The sequence below is a fragment of the Oryzias melastigma genome, linkage group LG15 (assembly GCF_002922805.2).
Source record: "Oryzias melastigma strain HK-1 linkage group LG15, ASM292280v2, whole genome shotgun sequence".
NCBI lineage: Eukaryota > Metazoa > Chordata > Actinopteri > Beloniformes > Adrianichthyidae > Oryzias > Oryzias melastigma.
Genome location: NC_050526.1, coordinates 20696315 through 20712297, shown reverse-complemented (window position 1 = coordinate 20712297; position 15983 = coordinate 20696315). Strand labels below are relative to the sequence as shown.

The window sequence follows — 15983 nt, the reverse complement described above, 5'->3', positions numbered from 1 at the left end:
AACTCCACACTGGCTGGCCGGTCCACAGCCCCAAAAAGGTTGGGGACCACTGCTCTAGGAGACAGTTTCTATTGTAGTTCATCAGAAATTGAAATGTGGGCAGGACCATATTGCAACCCCGCCCCCTTCCACTTTCCTCCCGTTCCTGAGAGCTCAGAGCAAGTAGCATCTAGCCCACCCCGCATATTTTCCACATCTTTTACAAGTTTTTATTTTGAAGTTTTACACTGTTTTTTTTATTTGATTACTCGTGATTCTCATTAATTTGAAAAAAGAGATACTCAGAAATTGCATTTTTTAGCTTAATTTTCTTAATACATGTCTGCCACCATGTTGACATAAAGAATGGTCTTAATGAGTAGAAACCCAATGTAGCTGTTCCCGAAAGGTCATCAGTCCATCAAAGCTAAGCCAATCACCTTTCAAGATACTTTCATTGCAATGAGGAAAAAAGCAAAGAAAATCACAAACACCCCAACCTTGACTCAAAACAAAAAATAAATAAAAAAAATAGAAAGGTCTTCCTGTTAAGTAAAATGATCACCACAGGATAGAAAATAATAAGGTACAGTTAAAAAATTCAGTTTCATCTCATTGATAGTTTTCAAAGGGAGTCAAAGGCCAGAGTGATGAAAGTGCAGATTGCAACCTTAAAGGTGTAGTAGAAGAATAGTCCAAAAAATCCTGAAAAAAACGCTGTAATGACTTTGAATGACTTTGATTTTTGCTATTTCAACTTGGAAAATCTATTTCTTTAATTGAAATTTACTTTAAATCTTAAATTTGAGTAGGAATACAGGTTAATGTAGAAATTGAAACGTGTCTCCAAGCCCACAAAATCAGAGAGAAAGTTGTAATAAATCCTAATACTCTTTCAAATATCTGCTCATATAATCTGATATGACATCACTCAAGTGGCTCGCCATCTTTATGTGCTGGTTGGTCCATTATGTTATCCATCACTGGATCTCTCTGTCTGGCATCGTCAATTACCCGAAGGAAAACAACATTAGAGGCCTGAATGGGACATGGAGCTGTGGCAGGCCTGACATGGCTGTGTTATATTATTACACAACCTGTTGGCTGTCCGCCTGTCAAGTGTCTCCTGACTCTGATGAATGGCTGTAATATGCCGCACATCACAACACTCCGAGCCACACACTCATTAATGGCTTCTCATAATGCTGAGGACGCTCCTTCCACGCCGAAGCAGGACTCCCAGAGAGAGGGGGGGGGGCTGCAGTGCAGGAGTGAGACGGCGAGCTCGTAGCGCTAAACAAAAGAATCACAGTGTCCTCGTCGGCATCGTTTCACAAATCCTACTTTGGATGACAAAGCAGAAGACATATCAATTGTCAATGTGACAGTGTGTTTCTCGCTTATATGTCCATCTGTGGTGCAGCGATTATAGGAAACGTGTGAGATGTGAGAGACTCACAGCTGAGTGACTTGGGTGCCACGCGAAGAGAAGCTGATTGGTCTTTCTGTCAGTGAATAAGAAGCTCCGCCGCCAAAGATCCTCCAAACTACTCGACTCTAGTCGGCAACAAACAGACTTGATTGTCACGGAGACACTCTCGACTTAAGCTGATGAGCTATTTATGAGGGCATCTTTAAGTGACATGCTGGGAATGTGATAACTTTTTCAAATATTTTGTGAGTTTGTTTTCAAATTTGCTCGACCTTAAGTCACACTTGTGACCTTGTCGTGCTTTCTGTACTACACATAGCATGGATTTTTTTAATTGTTTCAGTGAAATTGGTGGGGGTCTTTTAAAACTAGAGACACGGGCACCACCAACATGGAGATGTTAAAAGATTTGTTGTGTTTTGGGGCTTGATGCTGCTGAACGGCGCAGCACCTGCAGCGTGCGCCTGCCAGAAACAAAGAGACGGAGAGAAAAGCCTGTGTGAATATTCCTCGGTGTCTGAGTTCCTTCTCACAGTGTGAGTTTCTCAGCTTGAAATGCAACACCTGCAGATGTTGCTTGTAAAAGTGCAGCCGCCAGACTCACTTCCATTCAGTTAGGACCACTGAAACAAAGCCATGGAAGTAGAAGATTTTCTGCATGGGTGTGCCTGCGTGTACAGGAGTGATGTGTTTTTTTCACCTATTGTTTAGAGCCAGATTCAGTAAACTGAACGACAGAAAGCAGCGGCGTGTCAAAATCTCTAAAATTGGAACATGGGAGGTCCCTGACAGCCTGTTGACATGTTGCAGATTTATGCAAGCGTGCACTGAGACACTCACACAAGTTTTTGACGTTGCGGTGGTTTCTAGTTGCTGCTGATCTTTGGGCCCTTCCAGCTCCAGATACCAGAGCTGGAGTTATTCTCCACTCTGCTCCTTGACCCTCCTAATTGAGAACGGCTGTCACTGAGAGGGATGCAGAAAAAGAGAGATTAGGAGCAGATTCTTCTGTGAGAGAAAGAGTGAAACGGTAAAAGAAGCCGGCGGATGTGTGGTCAGGTCTGGCCATAAGCCAAGCAGAGCTACACACATTAAAACAGGAGGAGCAAAGCAAAATACGGCGTGTTTGGAGTTCAGAGGGAACTAGATAAAAGAAAATCAAAGCAGAGGGAAGAGAAGAGGTGCGGTAAGCTCAGTGACAGCTGCATGCATGTCGTACTGGGTGACGGTCTGTCCGTCTGTCAGAACAGATATTTCTGTCTGCTTAGTGCTGCCTTACAGGCTGCCAGAGATGCTCCTTGTGTCATCGCTGAGTGCCTGCTGTCACTGGCTAAAAAGGAGAGCAGAGCGTATGTGTGCACGAGTGTGTGTTTGTGAGTGAGAGTGACAGAGAGAGAAACTCAAGCAGCTGTCTTAAAAGCTCTTCCACTCTGTCAGTACATCTCAAGTCTGCCTTCCGCTCATATCTCCCTGGCCGTAGCTGTGTTTCAGTCAGTGGTTTGGTTAAAAAAGTCAAACTTTCTGCTTTTAGAGGATCGCTTTTGGGAAATCTGCCTTTTGCACAAATTTTTACAGAGTAGGATGAGAAAAAAATAATAGAAAAGGCTAAAATATTAGCTTTTTTTTATATAAGTTGATGCAAAGCAAAAAGGGATCTTTTTAATACTATTTTTATTACCCACTAAGATAAAGACAATTAAGATAAAAATTGCATTTCTGTTTTTTTCTTTTTTTAAATTGTAAATCAGGCAAAAAAAAAAATGCATCCACTTCGACAACTAGATCCCTATGTCTTTGTTTTCCTCGTCGGGCTCAAAATTGCTCGCTGTATTTTGTTGCACCTGTAATGTTAGGTTAAGGTCATAAGAGGGCTGTAAGCTAGTGGGAGAGTGTTGACGAAGGGATGACGGGAAGTGGAGGCAGGCCTACTCTTCGCCAACGATCCTGCGCACAACTCAGAGATGAATATTTAACAGAACTATTGCTGCTCTGCAGAAACTATGTCCTATTCTATTTTGGCCAAAGATGGTGTAATTATAATATAAAGACCAATGGAAACGCTTTTAAGATGGATCAAACTAACTTTGAATCACTAGCCACGGTTTGTCACATATGTGTATTGCGGAACCCCCTCTTACGCGCGCATTATTAAAATCAATTGTCTTTGCTCACCAAATACAATCAGCGTCAAATTCATGTACTGTACACCATCTTTCTTTTAACAAGCGTCAAAGTTGCTTCTTGAGGTTATCCAAAAGGGTGTCATTCGGAAGCTCCCGCCACGTGTGGGAGGAGCTTCCATCAAAAACTTTTCACAAATTTGTCATGGAGGACGTGGATACAGAGACACCAGGTTTATTTATTTTGAAGAGCTGAATAAATGTGAAATATTTACGTCTTTGTGTCTGGGTTCAGATCTCCCAGTGAGGAGCATTAGCTATCCCACAGCTGCTGCTCCTGCAACAGGGATGTTCCATCAGCGGAAGGCAGTATGGCAAGCCAAAAGGGTCAAAAATCACCAGGAAAAGTGGGACTCACCTGCACATTTAATATGGATAATAATAATTATTTGAAATATTAAAATTTTAGTTTCAAAAACAATGAAAGTTGAATTTGAACTTTTTCATTTAAGATTATTTTTGACATGTGGATTGCATATTCAGCATTTCTTTCTCTCAGTTTCTGTAGATTTGGTCTCAAGACATGTAAATGTAATCAGAAACTAAATGTTTTGACGTTTTTGTTTATGCTCAAAGTTCAAAGATGTGTGTATATTTATGCTTTGAAGCACTTTATATATGTTTTCTCAAATATATATTTTTAACACATCATTATTGGTCAATAAAGTCCCTTTTTACATGACTAATATACTTTTAAAAACAGAGGTGGAAATTTGATCGATAACATAAATATTTGGTTAAAAACAGACTGAAAGTGATATTTTTGACCAAAAAAATGTATGTTTATTTTAAATAAATGATCAATTTAGTGATTTTATAGATTTGGCGTACCATTTTTTTGTTAAATATTGATTCAAAATATGAATTATTTCCCTCATTCTAATCACAGTTACACTCTGGTGTCCATCAGGCAGATGAATGTGTCCAGAAACCTATTTTTAGTCTTCAAACTTGGTTTAATAAGCACATTTAAAGCTGAATGAGTTAATGTTTCTATTTCTTTTGCAAGCAAACAATTTCAAGAATGATCTTAGTTTAAAGCTGAGCTGTAATAGATACGTGGAGGTTGTAACTCTGCACTAAGCAAACATGTTGATGAAGCGCTCCCTGAATTCCTCCATCCTCTGTTTGCATTAAATCGCTGCAGGACTCTAAATGAGTTGTGTCACTGATTTTGCAACTAGAAGTGTATTCCTTCACACACACTTGTTGGCACCTAGTGCACTCGGTTCACTAATAGCAGCAGAAAGTTGTAAAAAAAAAAAAGTGCCAAACACCAAACAAAGCCCTCCCGCTGACTGACACAATGAGATCAGTGGGTTGCTGGATTGATAACGGTCCACATTTTATTACAGATGGTTTTGTGTAAAGTGGGAATGTCACGTCCAAAAGCAAGAAAAGAACCTGCTGGAAGCTGTAACTTTCCGACGACGAGTGATACCAAGAAACGTTTCAAGAACTCACTTGATTCCAGCAACACTGATTAACATACAAAGTGGTGTTGCTGGAGTACAGCATATTAATGTGTTTCTCCAAACTAACCTTGATTTTTGATCCCTTTTTAATTAAACTGCAACATTTGCTCTGCAATTAAATGAAATGTTGATTTTTTTTCAGGTCTAATTTAATCAACGTGCTAAATAATAATAAAGTTTTCAGTTTTCTTCTTGCCGTATTTCTTTAACCCAACAGCAGATATTGCTCTCAGAGCAATCAGTAGAATAAGTGTGATGCGTGTTGAGTGATAATTGCAGAAAAAGAGGGTTTCGATTAGCGCTGTTACCAATTTGCTTGAGCATTTAATCCAGATGTGTCGGCAGAGAGTGCTGATGTTTCCAAACTAAACACAGCAGCTGCCAGTTTTAGTTTAGGCTTCTGTAAAGTATTTTCTCAGTTTTAGTACCAAAGAAGAACTATTTTATAAAATACATTTTTTCTGTTTGACCACTTGCTTCCCGTTTGCTCACAGGAATGCAAATCCTCAGATCTTGTACTATTATTGGTCAATCTTTGACAATGAGATGCAGGATTTTTAGTATATTTTTAGCTAACAGACACAGGGGATGAACATAATTTCATAAAAACTTGTTGCAGTCGAATAGAAAAAAAAAATTGTAGTTTTTCAGTTGTGTGTGGGAGGCACAATTTGAATAAAAAAAAAATCCCAGCATGCTGAGTTTAAATCTCCTGGGTCAACTAAATAAGAGTGTAGGAGGAACAGGGAGAACTGCGAGTCTGTGTATGTGTTGGGTGCTCACCTGAAATACTGCCAACAATTAACCTGGCTAGTCTGTTGAGATGTTTTCAACGTTAATTTCTCCGTGGGATGAAACGGCAAAAACAACGACGTATTGAAATGTTTGACCTTATATGTTGGATAATATTTAAACAATGGACCAATCATGTGTGCTTTGTTTAATCACGGGTTTGCATATCTTTCAAATGTAGAGTATTTTTGCCTGGAGGGCTGATCATTAACTGTTTGATTACAGTCATCTGTTCTAAGTGCTCTTGTCTGATTACAAATGTGTTTTTCACAAGCCAAGAGAGAGTGAGGTAATGGAATACTGAGGAAAAAAAACCTGAAGACGGCAGCAGTGTGGCTGCATGGCGGTTACCGCGAAAGGTGGAGGACTCGATGATGAAGTCGGCACATTCCTCTTTGTTTTCTCTGGTGAACCAGTTTTTCAGAGGGTCATTGAACTCCCCATAAGTGTGATTATGTGCATGGATAGATGTGTATCACAGCCCTAGACAGCAAAGTAATTTAAAATCCCTGAGACGTCTCAACTTCTCCTGACCCTTGTCTGGACTGTTCTCTGGCATAAAAAATGTAAAAATTAAATTGAGGAATTAGTTAATTCTAGTGAGCCTTGTATAATTTTGTGGCAGCTCTGACAGAATTAGTCCATCTCTGGTTTCCGTGCTGTCAGAGTTAGCTCCTTCTGGTGCACGGAGAGCCTTGTAACTTCACACCCGTGTTTATGTTCTTTAGGTTGACACGGTTATCTCTGAGTGTAACCGGAGCTCTACATGGGCACTTGGCATCCATGTGTGCTTGCGTGTGTGAGTGATCTCGCAGCTGCATGACCCATCTCTGTGTGTGCGTCTCTCTTTCCCTCCCTTGAAAGAGCTGTAGGGACTTGCCAGTATTTTCATTCCCTCTGGAGGTATTTCCGCAAACCAACAAAGCCCGGCCCCGCTCGATGAAACGGAGAGGAAGCAGCTTTTGTGAGGAGAGAAGCCGGTTTCTGAGCATGCGTGTGTGCACTACTGACCCCGGCTAACAGTTTGTTACATGCAAATGTACTCGTAAGCTTGCATTTCAGGTTGCCCTGGACTCCTGTTTGCTCACATGTCTACTGTAGTATGGGAACAAGCCTCGTCTGTGCCACATTCAGAAAACAGAGTTGCCTCCTGTTTGCCTCTAATTAACTGGTATAATACCCACCTTGTTGGATTAGTTAGAGCTTTTATAGGACTTCTGACCACTTGGATTTGACTTCCTCTGAAGCTATTGCCAAAAGGAAATGTCTGTTGTAGTCCTGGTATCTGAAGGGGGTTGGGTTTTCCTTTTTTTTTAATGCCAGAGATTTCTTTCTTGAGGTCTTGACACGCTACTGAAATCATAAATGTTGTATTGTTCAAAAATGTGAGCAAAAAAGCACAGCAGCTGGAAGGGGGCAATGTCTGGGCAGCAGTTTGATTTTTTATTTTTTTTGTCTCCCAGAGTCAGTATCCTGTGGCGATGCCAGCCAAAGCCTGGTAACACGCGTCCATGCCCATAAACAGGGATTTGGACCTCTGGAGAAAATAACCTTGATAATTACGGGGTTGCGCATGGATCTGCCCACAGTGAGGGGGGAGGAGGAGGAGAAGGAGACGGAGCGAGCCACATCCGCTGGTGCATTCCTGCATGCTGTGTCATACTGGTGCTGAGTTTCCCCTTCAGGTTGCACAGAGATTTCCACAAGGATCATGCAGAAAAACCACTGACGCAACGCTCTGGGCTGTGGACACTGGCGTTTCGATTTTAACAAGCAACAAGTACGCTTTTATAGACTTTCCGTGGTGACACAAAAGACAGAATAACTGTTTAAAGAGGAGTGGCAGACAATGTTGAAAAAAATTGGAGACACATGTAGGGTGGGATGCATCGAAAGAGAAAAAAAATCACTGTGGTGACCTAATTGTGGAAGCACTCGTATTTACTTGAAGTCTTGTGTCTGTCTCCTGCATAAGGTTGGTCCAGCTCAGTTGGTGCCACAACAGCAGGCAAGGGTTTAAGGTCTGCAGCATTTTGGCCATCAGTCACTGTGTCTTCAGGATTTTTCACGCCAAAACGAAAAGTCCTGTGATCACTGTGAGCCATTGACATGAATAGAGATGGACAAACCAAGCCTGTCACCTCTGGTTCCAACGAAGTAAAGCCATTTTTCCGTGGTAAAATTTCACCATTTTGTGGCCAAACAACGTTAGCAAGCAGTGATTGGTCTCAGAATCCGTCAATCTAATGCCCTAAACATTTGAGGTCGGGCCAGCGGGCATGAGTCCAGTTCTCTATGTACTGTCTAAGCTGTGACTCAGCATATTTTAATGAAAAATGACAAAAACTTTTTGCTTGTTACGCTACATACACACCAGACATTTAACATACGTATAGGAACACGCTAAATGGGCCTTCTTGAAGCCATTTTTAGCATACGATGATCACATTGGACTGTTGCTACTCAGTACTAGTGCATGTACTCACAATTTGAAGAGGATTGGCGCTAACTGACAATTCATCAATTTTCAAACGGTTGGCACTTCTGCGTTTTGAAAAGGACGCTACCCACATGTCACTCATCCAGAGTCCCTGATTGGTTAGAGTTCAAACGGTTTAACTTTTAATTTGGGTTCAATGGACGCGCTTTTTGCATAGCAACCCATAAACGAGCAAACGTTGAACGCAGAAGCCCAAAATGTGCATATACATATGTTTACATAGACCTTTCAATGGAAGTGGTCACTTAAATGTGCGTTTCTGAACACATTAGGCACAATTTTTCCAAAAGTACCCGGCCGCTGTCAACAACATGGCCACAAAATGGCACCAGAGCTGGAAATCTTCAACAAATTTAATTCTCTTCCAATAGAAAAACACGGTGTGATTTTGTGATTTTATTACAATTTGGCAAGAAAATACAATAAAAAAAAGAAGAAGAAAAGCAGGAAAAGACATCTTGAAAAAATAACATTAACAACAGAATGGGAACATTTCAAACAAAATTTGTCATGTTGGTAAAGGAGCGGTAGAAGCCGAGCTTATTAAAGCCTGCCCCTTAGTAAAGCCAGTAACCGAGTTACTGTTAGAAAACTTCTGGCTTCTCAGCTTCTGGCTACAGTTGCAATATTTTCGCTTCAGCTAATGATGAGTTTAATGTTGTGTTTGGGCGCCATCTTCCCTGGAACCCGATCTCTCTCCAATTTTCTCAAAGCAATCCCGTAACTCATTTCTGGTGTTTTTCTAAGATGGTTGTTGCGTTTTTTCATAATGGAGGACATGCATAGAATCATTTAAAATTAGAACCGTATTCCTGAGTATTTCTTTTTTCAAATCCTGTTGGATCAAAAACCCGGGCTTTGAAAAAAAAACTGGGCTTTTCCGCTACAATTTGGCAGCATCCACTTGCAGACAAACTGATCCAGTAATGTCTTCATTTTCAATTTGATCAGAGCTAAATAGCTCCGATATTGCTCGGCTATTTTTTTTCTAGCTAGGCTAATGTTAGCTTGCATTTGTGAGGTGCTATAAGCTAGCGCAAGAGACTGTAAACAAAGGCTTTGTCCGAATTCCCCCCCTAGCCCTTAACTACAAAAAGACGACATAGTGCGGGACTATATAGTGCCCTGGATTTTAAAGACAATTCGGACACGATGCTCACTACTTTTTTTTTGTTTTTCTAAAGACCGGATATGCGTCACCAATTTCACAAAGGGAAAAAAAAACGAATAAAAACGAGCTTTCACAACGTTTATTTATGACTCTGCTGTGTTCTGATGGTGAAAATGTGGTTGGTTTATTCAAATATAACATTTAAAAACGTTTATTTGTTCGAAATTGTTCGACCGCAATGCATTGTGGTCTATATCTGCTAATCTAGTGACCATCAATGTAAGCTAGTTTTTCGCAAAGACTTCTGGGAAATTTCCAGTGCCCTCAATTTTGGAATTAGTAGATTCGGACAGCACTAAAAATGGCGAATGCACTATATAGTGCACTATGTAGTGATTAAGGGGGGAATTCGGACACAACCAAAGGCTTTATGGGAAATTAGTTGAGCTAACTTCCGCGCCAACAACCCAAAGGAGAATTTCTGATGAACTCATGCCGTGCTGCAAAAAATATGTCTTAAAAAGCGACACGGGCTTTTTTGATTTTGGCCAAAAACTGCATAATCATAACTAAAAACCACTGGAACAATTTTACAATAAAAAAATGTAGTGGGTGAACCTCTGTTCCCATCTCAAACTTACTTGTTTCTGTTGCTTTTTAGGTAGAGCTGAACAAAATGATTCTCTCCTAAAGGAATCGTGCTACAACAACACCACAAAGCAACACAATGCATCATAGGTGCTGCTTCAAGTGCTAGAAGTTTCAAACAAAACATATTTCATATCTCAAAGTGAGCCCAGCGACCTCATAACAGTTGCTCTGTTTGGTTAATAGCTGCTCGTTCTGTCACAGTTGACCTGCGCTTGTTCTCTGTCCTTTTCCCAGTCCCACAGTGACACACAAAGTGAGGGCGTGCCTTCAGCCTCCCTCTCAGCCTTCTCCCCACATGTTCTCATCCTCAGCTCCTCCATCTTTTCCCTCTTTTTTCCCCCCTACCTCTTGTTTAGTGTCTGCTGTCCAAACATCCTACAGCTATGATTAGCTGTAGTGTATGTGTGTGCGTTCATCAGTCTGGATCCCTTCTGTGTCCTTGGAAAATAGTCTAATAGGCTCAGACACACTCCTGTCTCTGTGCTCCAAAGGCCTATTCTCCAGCGTTAAACAGCACATAGTGAGGTAAACAAAGACACATGCAAACACTCTCCGGTCCAGCATACCAGCCTGCTGAGGACAGAATCCAGGCGAGCACGCTAACATTGACCTTCCGTGTGCCAATCACAACAAATCTGCTTCCTGATTTGAATATGGGGAGGAAAACAGTGTAAATTGAAAGCAGGAATTCCCCCGGTGTGAGACGAGATGAGCCTCGGAATAAATTATTCAGATGGCAGCCTCTTTCCTGCACAAGTCTCGCCTTCTGCTGCGTTTAATGGCATCTGTGATGACGCCCATTGGAGATTAATCCAGATGTAAGATGCTTGGGTGTGTATTTGCGTGTGTGCACGCGAGGTTCTGCTTGTGTGGCCCGCTCACCCCTCTTTTCATGCGTTCCCGTTGTGTCGTGTGATGGGAAAACAAAGCCGCAACACGGGAATTTATTTCTTCTCCGGAGAGGCATGTAAATAAACAACTATTGAATCAATGCCTCCATTTGTTTCTTCTCTGATAATTCTGCTTGTGTCGTTCGGCGGGGTGACAGTGTTTTCCATGTCAGTGTAGCGCCTGGTAGCCATATTTCCTCTCGGTGAGAGTGAGACAACATGCCTCACAGGCCTCATGTTTCATCACTGAATACCAGTGAATTACCATGTGTTTTTTTGTGTTTCATATCACCCACTGCAGCTCATTTAATGCCATTATGGAGCCTTTGCATGAATGGGAAATAATACCAGCGGTGTAAAATTGTGCTTTCAAACTATTCAGTCATTTAAAGACACACAGGCAGTGAAATTACAAAGCTGGATTGAACAGAAAAAACCCTCCGCATGTCCTGTGGTTAATTCATTTTCATCTTTGTTAGCGCCATTGATTTGCTGTAAAAGGATGACCCTCCCCGACTCCAAAGCTTACAGTATTTTTATGAAATTCAGAATAATTTTTGACCATGTTTTCATTGTATTTAAATTGAAAAGAGGTGTAATTTCTGCTGCATTTGTAAAGCAGCCTGTTTAAAGCCCCTACTAGAGGTTTTCCATGCCTGCGCATGGTTCTTGTGCCTGCGTGGGTTCAGCGGGTCAATAGACTGTTATTTTCCTGAACTGCAGTTCTGTTGTCTTCAGTTACTATAATTAACAGAGCCCAGGTCCCAGAAAATATGAGGGGTGTTGCTTGTATTAGTTAAGGTTCAGTAATGAACAGTGAATAATGGCGCAGGCAGAGTGTTCTTAGTTCTCTGAGAATAAAGGTAACCTCCCAGAGTGTAGATCTTGATTAGGAGTAATCACTCAGCTAATGGTGCTGTTGGTAATGCCAGCATACAATGCATTAAAGCCTTTAATGAGCTCTGGTTTACCATAGTTTCCTTGTACTCTAGTACTTGTCTTTGGATCCTAAACCCAACTGTGAAATTACAATATTAGATCATATTTGCTTAATTAAACCCATGTGGCTAATTGAATTTGATTCAAATGTGTGAGAAACTTAATAATTTGTAGAAGCATATTTAGCTTTAGTCTTTTTTTTTACCAGTAATTAAATGTGGGATAATCCTTAGCTTAAACAAATAACTTCAACCAACTTTTTCTTTTAAATGGAGTTGGCGGCAGAATGTTAATGATGAATTTCTGGCTTGTGCATTAGGGCTAGGAATCACTGGGTACCTTATGATACGATACACGGCTCACGATGTCGATGATATCGCGATACTGCAATAATTGGTAAAAATCGATCAAAACTTACATTATATAAAAAAATTAAATAATTCAAGTAGCTGCTAGGCACATTGATGCTCACAACAGTCAATCTCGCTATCTACCTCTAAGGAACGTCTCACCAAAGGATGATTAATATTATGTTTTACAACCTCTTCAAACAAAAACAAAAGATCGATACTTGGTGAGAACCCTTTGAGAATCAATTGCAGGACTAAATATTGCGATATATCGATATTTTATTGTGCATTGATAGTCAGCAGGTGGTTGTCCCATTAGAACTTCTGCACATCTCAGTTAAAGAGGAAAAAACTATATCTGCACGAGCCGAGAGACTTAAAAGACAGCTGCCTCTGCAACTGGATGGCCACAAAGCACTTACAGGAAAGACGAGAAGAAATCATTTTTTATTTGTCATTTAAATCTTTTTATGTTTCTTGTTTGGCAGGATTAGAGATGTATTTTCTCCCCAGCTCTGTCAGTCCTTGTTACGTGCTTCCAATTTGTCACATGCACAACGGGGTGCTTTATTACATCTCGATAAGTGACACCACCTAAGTCTTGTCTTCCTATCACTAAAAAGCACATTGTGTTTGTGCCACACGTCCTGATATGCCTTGCATTGTGTTTTGTTTCATTTCAGACTCGCTCTGTGATTGATGAGGATTAAGGAGAGGGATTTTGCCAACAAGCAAACACAGGAACGTCCTCCACAAACTGGTAAAGATCCTGATTTATCACCTATGTCTTTATCTAAGCAGCTCACCGTAAGCTTCGGCATCGATATGCCTTCGCTCGCTGTGGTTTTGTAAATGAGATAGGAGGTCTGCAGTGAGGAGCTTACCTTTTGTTGTGTAAAACAAGCCTCTGAATGCACATCGGGTTTTGACCTGGAAAAAAACTTTACCTGCCGTCATGTTCTGTACAGACACTGAAGAAGAAGACTTAACGTTTCAGTGGAAGTATGAGTTTGAATTGTTTTCTATTCTAGGAACAAAAAGATCTGAGATTCATCTGAAGAAGTATCTCTGAGAGGGATATTTAAAGACCCACTCCAATGAAAATCATGTTTTGGTGTTTTAAACATGTTCTTCTGGCATATTTCTCATGATAGAGAACATATAAACCAAAAGTTAAGCTTAAAATTGCGTATTTTCTCAAATCGTTGTAAATCAGGAGGAGACAAAAAAACGCTGTTGGAAAAAGCCTGGAGTAGTGATGTAGGTGCTACAGTCAGCAGGCCACAAGGTCCAAGTTCCTCTTCATTCTGATGCATGCACTTGTAGATGACTAGATCCAAGTAGGTCCTCCTCGTCTGAGCTGGACAGCTCTGATTTTGCCCAAGGGGGCTGTAAGATAGCAGGAGAGAGTATCAACAAAGGGATGATGGGATATCAGAAGAGGCTTACTTCTGCACCAACGTTTCCGCCCATAGCTCAAAAGGCAAATTTCTATTGAACTTCTTCCACTCTGCAGAAACTATGTTCTAGACACAAATTGTTTTTTATTTTGCCTAAAAAGGGCAAAATCATAAATGAAAATTAATCAAAAGTTGATTGGAGTGGGTCTTTATGAGCATTTTTGGACCTCACACTTCAGAACACGAGAAATTTCTGTAACAATAAGCGGGTGACCATTGTTTTTGAATGGAAGCTTAATGATTTACATAATAGAACGTGATTGCATTTCTGCTTTGCATGGTTAGGCACCTGATGCTTGTTGGGTAAATTAGTTCTTTCATCTGAATTTGCTAAAACAGCTTGTAAAGTCAGTTTGCACTCTGCAGTACCGTGTCATTGAAGCTGAAGGACCACCAGCTAATAGTCTTTAGCCACGCCTTTTAAAGCCTGCTTTTAGCCTCCCCCAGGGTTTGAAATTTGAACAGGAGACTTGAACCAATGATTATTTACCACGTTTGGTTATCGATCTGCCTCTATCAATAGAAATATCAATCTTCAAGAAGAGGACAACGGCTAATCTTCGTTTCCCCATCCTCCAGCCATCTGCTCTCTGCAGCTCAACCTGCAAGCTGAGGCTCCATTTCATGCTAAAACATGCATGGATATTGTGTTCAATTAGCCTTTGAACAGAATGAATATTATGTTTTCAGATACCCCTCAGAGTTCATGAATTTTAAGCGTCCATTAAAATCCATGGCAGTAATCATCACGGAAAACCTGTGACCACAGTGATGGATGATGTAATTGGATTGAATGGGGGTGCTCGGAAACAACAGATCAAAGGAAGTCATGTTATGGCTGAGGCGAAAGGAGACCTTATCCGTCTGCCTTTTGTTTGGGACGCTGTGCAAAATGTCGACCTTGTAGTTTGTATATGTGTGAAACGGCATCAAAGCGCTGCAAGGTGAATAATTTTTGGTGGCATCTGCACATTTTGCAATATGCTAATGAGCAAAGCTGCAAAAGCCAGATTGCCAGGAGAGAGAAGGAAAGATGGAGAGGGGAAAAAGATGGAGGGAGCCGAGTGAAAAAGAGAGAAACAGACGGAGGCTCGTGTAAATTATGGATGCAACCTGCGATTTCCAAGAGAAAAAGAAAGGCAGAGAGAAACCTCAAGTCATGCATATCAGATTACCCATTTGCCACATTTTCTTATCATGGTCCGTGAGCAAGCTCATATACAATCTGGCCTCTTTGTGCGTGCATGAAACGGAGTGAGGGCACTTGTGTATTCATCTGTGTTGAGTTGTGTGCAGTTGTGTTGCGCTGTCAGGCGTTCTCGGGACTTGACATGTCATGTGTGTCTTAAGTTGTTTTGACTTTCGTTTGGGTTTGTGCATCTGCAGTCCCGTTTCTCTGCATCGTTCACATGTATCGTTTCAGCACAGAACACACGTATGCATGAATGCAAATCCATCCAGTTATGACTTTTCAGTTGCCTCACACGCTAGCATCACAGTGGCTATTCACTAGGGGTTTGTATTGGCAGGAGCCTGGCGATACGGTATGTATCCCGATGCATATATCACGATATGATACATATCGACTGTAACAGAAAATTTTTTATTTTTTTTATTTTTTTAAAGCAAGACTTCCAAAAAAATTCTACCTGAATATCGGGTCCGTAACCCTTGAGATGCAGTACCGGATTCGCGCTGGTCCTCGGGACGTGTTCAGTACAGGCACCCTAACCCAGTAATAGTTCACGTCTGGTTCACGGCTGATACCACGTACGGTCCTTGGGACGTGTCCAGAACCGGTAACCTAACTCAGTATCAGTAATTTAACCTTAACCCGGTACTAGTTCGCGTCTGGTACTGCGTTCTGTACCATGTCCAGTTTGCGCAAGACACCAAGCCCAGTGCACGGGACACGTCCAGTACCAGTACCCTTACCCAGTACCGGTACTGCATCTGGTTGGCGGCCAATACAATGCATGGTCCTTGGGACGTGTTCAGTACCTGTACACTAACCCAGTATCGGTGCTCTAACCTTAACCTGGTACTGGGTCGCATCTGGTACTGCGTCCAGTTTGCACCCAATACCATGCCCAGTGCACTGTATGTGTCCAGTACCGGTACCCTAACCCATAACCAATACTTTAGCCTTAACTCAGTACTGGTTTGCGACCGGTACTGCGTTTGTTATTGTGTCCAGTTTGCGCCCAATACCAAGCCCAGTGCA

At 41.3% G+C, this 15983-nt stretch overlaps 1 long non-coding RNA gene across 1 annotated transcript in view; it reads left to right on the top strand.

Moving 5' to 3' along the window:
• Positions 1-13064, top strand: part of LOC118599705 — a 43991-nt gene extending 30927 nt beyond the window's left edge. The window contains exon 3 of the long non-coding RNA XR_004949160.1: positions 12983-13064. This is a non-coding gene — a long non-coding RNA (uncharacterized LOC118599705). The remainder of the gene's footprint in view (positions 1-12982) is intronic.
• Positions 13065-15983: the final 2919 nt, after the last annotated feature.